The sequence below is a fragment of the Mirounga leonina genome, unplaced genomic scaffold (genome assembly GCF_011800145.1).
Source record: "Mirounga leonina isolate KUSES-001 unplaced genomic scaffold, KU_Mleo_1.0 Mir_166, whole genome shotgun sequence".
Lineage (NCBI taxonomy): Eukaryota > Metazoa > Chordata > Mammalia > Carnivora > Phocidae > Mirounga > Mirounga leonina.
The window spans coordinates 28,804,479-28,811,549 of NW_023270418.1; positions in this window are offsets into that span (position 1 = coordinate 28,804,479).

Consider the following 7,071-nt stretch of genomic DNA (forward strand, 5'->3'; position numbering starts at 1 on the left):
TGAGCGCTTATCCCAGGGGAAGACCCCCCTTTGGCCCAAGTCTTCAACCCCAGCCCTCCCCCAGCCCCACACCACCCCCACCCCGCAAAGGGGCCTTCCCCTCTTGTTCGGAACACTCCCTGACCATCTCTTCCCTGCCTTTGCCCGGCATCTACTGTCTGGGGGAATGCACCCCCACCCTGCACACCTGTCTGGATTTAGGTCCTCTGCAAAACCTTTTCCTGCATCCCAGACCACTGGTCTTCCTGTCCCTCCATCCTTCTGCCCCTTTGTCACCAGTCCTGAGCCCTGACTACTGGCCTCAACTTCAGCCTGCAGCTGGACCCAGTGAGAGTATAGTTCTTCTCTCCTGCCAGGGATCCTGGCTCCCACCCTCTGGGTCTAGAGAGGCCTAGGAAGCCAGGAGGAAGGAGGTGCTTCCCTTCCAGATGCTACCAGAACTCAGGACACTACTCTTCTGAGCCCACAGAGCTGGGACCCCAGGCTTGAATTTGTCAGGTCTTCACTGGGGACACACATTTCTTTCATTCATCCATTCGTTCGTTCATTCATTCATTCATCCATCCATCCCTTCTGAGCACAAACTGTGGACCACACAAGGGCTGAGATCCAAAGGCAAACTGCATCGACACATGCTCTGTCATCCCGGAGCTCCAATATGGTAGGGAGACATACTCACAAGGACCTCCACTTCCAGGGCTGCTGCCCAGGGCACACTCTACTAAGTGCACGGTGTCTTTGTCACAAATAGAAAATGGTACTGCCTTCCTAGATGGCGACAGCCCATGCCAAGGTACAGGACTGGGTGAGTGGAGGGCAGGCTGGATTTCATGCCTTGCTTGCTCACTCCCTTGGCTGGCACCTTGTGCAGTGAACAACCTGGGCAGCCCACTGTGACATCCCTTCTGACTTACCAGAATCATTCTGCCCAGACCTCCAATGCCCTTCACTCTGCAGGGTAACTCTTTCTAAGACTGTGGTTTCCCAAGGGCAGAAACCATCTCCTCGGTGCAGTGTTTCTGTGCCTACCCCAGTCTAGTCCAGGGTCTGGCCCAAAGCAGATGTCACCATGTTTGTTTTGTTGACTTGAATCCTACACCAAGTAAGTCTTGAGCAACTGCTGTCTTCCTGGCCCTTGCTCTGTTCATTATTTAGGAGAAGGGGGAAAAGACACAAAAAGGGCTCAGGACAGGGCCCTTACCCTCCAAGACTTCACAAGCCTGGGCAGGAGATAAGACTGGTCCAAGTCATGGTAACCCAGACTGGTGGGAGATAAGGCATGGAGGCAGTGTCAGCCCAGGCTAAGGCCCCAGAGGAAGAGCCCTTAGCAGGACAGGGTAGCACCAGTGGGCTTAAGTGAGGCCTCCAAGGACAAATGTGGGGTCGCCACTCTGGGAGCACTGATACCCGAATTACTACCTAAAAATACCACATCATCTATGCATCCAGTGACCTTCGATTGCCAAGCCTCACTAGCTTCTTCCACAGTCCAGTGAGCTCTGCTCCTCAGCCGAAAAGGATTGGGCTCAGAGAAGTTCAGGAACCTACCTGATGTCACACAGCCAGGGGTGGTGGGGCTGTGACCCCTTATATCAATTTTCTGAAAAGACAGCCCAGAAACTCGAGAACTCGCTAGAAGCTGCAACTGTGTGCAGTCAGGCAAAAAGGGGAGCATACTAGGGGCCTGGCCAGCAGGTGCGGAGGAAGAAGTAAAAGGTCAAGACCTCAAACGACTGCCCTTTGCCCGTCTCCCCACCATCCCCATCCCCGCCTGGCAGCCTTGACCACAGAGCCTCGACTGAAAGCAGATGAGGAACAGGAAACTGCCAGCCTGGTTGACCCAGGCCCCAATTCTGACTTAGGTCTCTTCTCCCATCCAAGTACTAACCAGGCCCTACCCTGCTTAGCTTCCGAGATCAGACAAGATCGGGCGCGTTCAGGGTGGTATGGCCGTAGACTGACTTAGGTCTGTCCTCAGCTCACCACGTGACCCAGGATGTTTGTCTTGCCCTCTCTGAGCCTCAGATTCTGTCTGTCCAACCACCAAGTTAGACAATCAGGGTCATCCGCTGGCACTGACCTTGTAAGAGGCTCATGAAATGCCTCAGAGTTCCATGCCAGTCCCCTGTCAGGAGCCTGGCTTCTGCCTCCCTCCTCCCCCAGTGCCCCTACAGAATAGCAAGATTTCCCTCCCTCCCCTTCGTGACCGTGACCGTGACCGAGGTCACTGGCTCACCTGTCTGTGTCCCAGGGATCCTCTCCCAAGTTCCCCTCGAGTGCAGGGCCCAGAACTGATGGGGCGTAGCGGACAGCCCCTGAGCTCAGTGCCAGGAACACGGGGCATGTTCCTCGGGCAGGACACCTGGTGTGCTCCTTGGGGTCATCCATGCCAGGGCCAGCCTGAGGGTCGCTCGGAAGACTGCCAGGCAGGCAGGTGGCAGAAGCCTTCTCCCTTCCCTCCTCCCCGCCTCCCCAGGCTGAGCCTCACGCTAACCTTTGCTATCTCTGAGGAGCAGGGCCTGGGACGAAGGCCCCTCCCAGCAGGCCTCTATCTCTTGAAACCCCGTAATTATTAACTCCTGTGGCTCAGCGGGCAGCAGAAGGCACTGGGGGCCCTGCTTCCTGGGCTCCGGGCCAGGAAAGGTGAGACTCCCTGAAGGGTCGTGGGAGTTGTCCTCTGCATGCCCAAGTCCCAGCTTCCACGAGGGCCCGAAGGAGGAGCCACCTAACCCCTCCCTGCCCAGGTTGGCAAGTTGGAAAGACCTGTCCAGCCCAGGCTCTATCACTAGTTGGTTGTGTGGCTTTGGGCAAGGACCCCCGCCTGCCCTGCATCCCGCCCTTGGCCTCAATATCCCCTTTAAAACTTGTAACCACCAACAAAAAAGCACAACTCAGTGCAGCAGTTAAGAACCCAGGCCCAGTGTCCGAGAGGCTGGATTCAACCCCATTCCAGACTATGAGCCTTTGGGCATGTTAGTCTCTCTGTGCCTCAGTTTCCCCGACCATCATACAGAATCTCACTCTCTAAGGCACACCAGGCCAGCTGCTACTGCCCAGACATGCCCTACACCACCCCTTTCCTCACACAGTGCCCTCGGCAGCACATCCTACCTCCTGCTGATAATTTCTCTTTTGCTTCCCCCCGCCTCCACCAGGAAGCCTTCCCCCATGGATTGCTTTCCTGAGGGTGAAGCCCTCAGGCACGTGTCCACCTTGTGTCATGACAAGTAAAACCGTCGGACACCCCCACAAGAACCGAGTGACCCCATGGGCAGAGGCTGGCCCGTGCTCACCCCCAAATCCTCAGTACCCCCTTGTCTGGGACATGGTCAGCCTCAGCCCATTGGAATGGTTTGAAGGTTCCACCCTATCTCATTTGGCTTGAAGTCTAATCCTAGTTCTGCTGGTCCCTGGCTGTGTGACCTCGGGCAAGTCACTTCACCTCTCTGGGACTCATTTCCCTCATCTGTAAAATGGGAACAGTTGTCCCCAGTGCAGTTGTGAACATCACAGTAGGCGACATCTGTGAAGGGTCTGCCCACACTCGAAATGAGAATGTCCTCCGCCTTTCTCCCTCGTCTTCCCTCTTCTTTCCTGGCAGCCTCTGACTGCCCGGGCGGGGGGAGAAGCTTCCAGTTCCTGACTAGCAGTCACACCCCACCAGCCCTGCCCTGCGGATAACAATATCTCCCACTCAGGCTTTGGGCTTCGAAGCTCTCAGCCTAATGCAAACCAGATGCTGGCCTTGCCTTTCCTGGCAGTGAATTTTCCATGGCCTGCTCCCACCCCCTTCCTGTTTTTGCTCCTCACTGATACCCTGCTCAATTCTCCTGTGCCCCCACCTTCCTCTGTGGGCAACCTCTGGGCCCACCTGGAAACAATTAATGGAAAACAGGAAGTATGAAAAGGGGGGAGGGTCTCCCCATCACCCCAACACAGCAGGAGGGGAAGGAGCTCAGCCTGGCTGAGGACAGGGGGTATGAGAGCGAACCCCCCCCCCCCCAAGCACCAGCCTGCCCCTTGGGGAGGAAACGGAGTCAGAGTTGCTCTGGGGACTGTAGAGAAAAAAATTGCTGCTCTCTGGACATTTAGGCAGAGCTGGGGCTTCATGGGGAGCTATAAGGGCCTTATGTCCTTGGCTGTGACTTAGAAAAATCAGAGCCAGAAGAGGCCCAAGTCCCTCCTGCTGCAGATGAAGAAACTGAGGCTCGTCCAGGGTCACCAGTGAGTCAGAGCCAAGAGGCAGCCAGGCCTGGGGCTGCTTGCCAGTAACCCCGGCTCCCCGAAGTCACTTCCGGGGCTTGCTGTCCCAGCGGCATTCCCACTGCCCATCCCCCACAGCACGGCCGCGGGGCCCTGGGCGCCGTCAGTCACGAGGATGCTCACAAGGCCGCCCGCAGCACCTGGCCAGGCAGACCTGGATCTTCCCCCGTGGGGCGGGCCCTGGGAAGGGAGGCCTGGGGCAAGCCCAGGAGTATGGCTGTCGTGCGCTCTTCCTTTAGCCTCAGCCCCCTGAACCCCCTCAGGGCATCCTTGTGAGGACGCTCCCATCCCGGTGAAAACAACAGCGCAAGGGCTCCCTGAGAGCCGGGCTCTGGCCGCCCCTCCCTCCGCCAGCTGTGCCGAGTGTTTGGACAACTGGATGGAATGTTTTCCCGCTGCAGTCCTGCCTGGATCCCTGAGCTCGGATTTCAAGAGGGGCGGGGCAAGGACGCTGGCTCCAGGGAGAGGGAAAGAGGCTCGAGAGGTCAAATATGAGTCTGGAGCCCACGTGCCCCCCCCCAACACCCCCCCAACCCCCGCAACTCCCTGCCCAGGGCCTGAGCAAGACCACTGGCCGCCCAGCCCCAGTGTGGTGGGGAGCGGGAACCCGGCTCAGGCCCCTGGGAGGACAGGACAGAGGGTGGAGGCAGCCTGATGGCGTCAGAGATTTGGTGGGGCCAACCTGGTGAAGTCAGGCCCTGGAGACAGTCTGGGCTCGGGGAGGGGCAGGGCCCAGGACGGCACTCTGACATTAAGATTGCGAGCTAAGATTCCACAACAGAGATGGGTCCATCTACCACCATCTCCAGTTTACAGATAAAACAACTGGGGTCCAGAGGGAGTGGGAGATCACCCCAGGTGACACTGCATGCTGGGTGTAGAGCTGGGCTAGAACCCAGGGCTCCAGATCCTAAGCTTGTTCTTCTCATTATTCAGGCTGATCACGCACCCCAGCCAGTGAATCATCATCCTTGCTCTTCCTCAGAAGACATAGACAAAATAACCTATGTAGGTGGGGTACTCCGGCTTCACAAAGAGAATGCATAGACATTAAGCTCGCTGCCAGCCTCTGAGAGCGCTAACCCACTTGTGGACAAGGGGTGGAAGCCCCAGTAGCCAGGATTTCTGCACCATCTTTGACTCTGAGGCCAGAGCTCACCCAGATTCCCCCACACAGCTGCTCAGGTCTCCCAGAGCCCCTTGAATAAGGCTGAGTAGACACACACATTCTACACCCAACTATATGGAAGACAGTTTGAGCCTCAGTTTACCCACCTTAAAATTGAGAGGATTGTCTTTGCTCTACTTGACTCACCACCATATTGTGGGTGCTGAAGGCAAGGAATGGAAGGTTCCAGTGGACACCTTTGGAGACTTAAATATTTCCTAGCAATAAAACCATTGGAGCTCACTTATGAAGAAAGGAGGGGGGGGTGGGATTCCTTTGAGCCCAGATGGGTGTAGGAGTCCCATCAAGGTGCCTGGGGGCCTGATTCCTTGAGGTGGAACCTGTTTGGCCACTCCCAGCTCCTGAGGAGGAAAGTTCAGAAACCTAAGGGAATTTGAGAACCAGCGAAACCTTCAGAGGCAAATATGACTAGAGGGGGGTGGGTGTGCCCTCGCCCCACAGCTGGTGACTCCCTTCCAAAATGGCAGGGTGAGATGGGGACTGTGCTAGGATCTTTTTTTTTTTTTTAATTTTTATGTATTTATTTTTAGTAACCTCTACACCCATCATGGGGCTTAAACTCACAACCTCAAACTCACAAACCAAGAGTCACATGCTCCTCTCACTGAGCCAGCCGGGTGCCCCGTGCTCGGATCTCTACATTTGATTGATTTAGGTCAGTCACCCTCAAACCACCCAGTGTGGTCCTTCATTGCTTTCTGTTCCCATTTTAATGATGAAAGAATGGAGACTAGGAAAAGGTGAAAGGATTTGGCACCTGGGAACAAGTTGAAGGAATTAGGATTTTAATCCACATTGTCTGACTCCAAAAGTTCATGTGATATTATCCCTTCACCACTCACCCTCTCAAAGGGTAAGGTGAGGCTTTTTTGAGAAAAGAGGGCTTGAGGACTAAGCAGGATTTAAATATATAGAATGGAGGATGGGCATTCTATGCCAAGGGACACCAGCACCAAAGCCTTGGAGGTGGGACAGAGCAATAGCACAGAGAGAGAAGCAAACTCTTCACTTTGGCTGGAACTTAAGCTGATTTGGGGGACACTAGAGAAAAGACTGGACAGGCAGGCTTGGGATGTATCATGACGAGAATTAGAGGCCAAGTTAAAGAGTTTGGACTTTATTCTGAAGGCTCCAAGGAGACAGTTAAACATTTTTGAGCAGGAGAGTGACGTGATCAGAGCCCTGCTATGGGAAGATTAAACTGACAGCAGTGTGCATAGAAAATAGAAATGAACACTTATCAAATTTCCAGAGAAGTAAAGGTTTTCTAAATTTAGATGCATTTGAAGAGACCTCAGAAGAAAAAAAATCCATAGATCTGTTTACATTAAAATTTAAAACTTCTCCATCTTCCTCCTTCCACCAAAAAATAACCAAAATTAAAAGGCAAATAGCCTAGGGAAAATATTCCCAGCAAATGGCAAAGTGTTGACCTCTTTTATATGTAAAGAATTCATAAAAATCAATAAGAAAAAAACCCAGGAGCCCAATAAACATGTTGTTCCTTCATTCATTCATTTATTCAAGCAACATGTAATGAGCACCTGTGTCAGGTGCTGAGAAGATATTTGTGGACAAGACATAATTTATTTTAAAAAACACTTAGAAATCTGAGAATA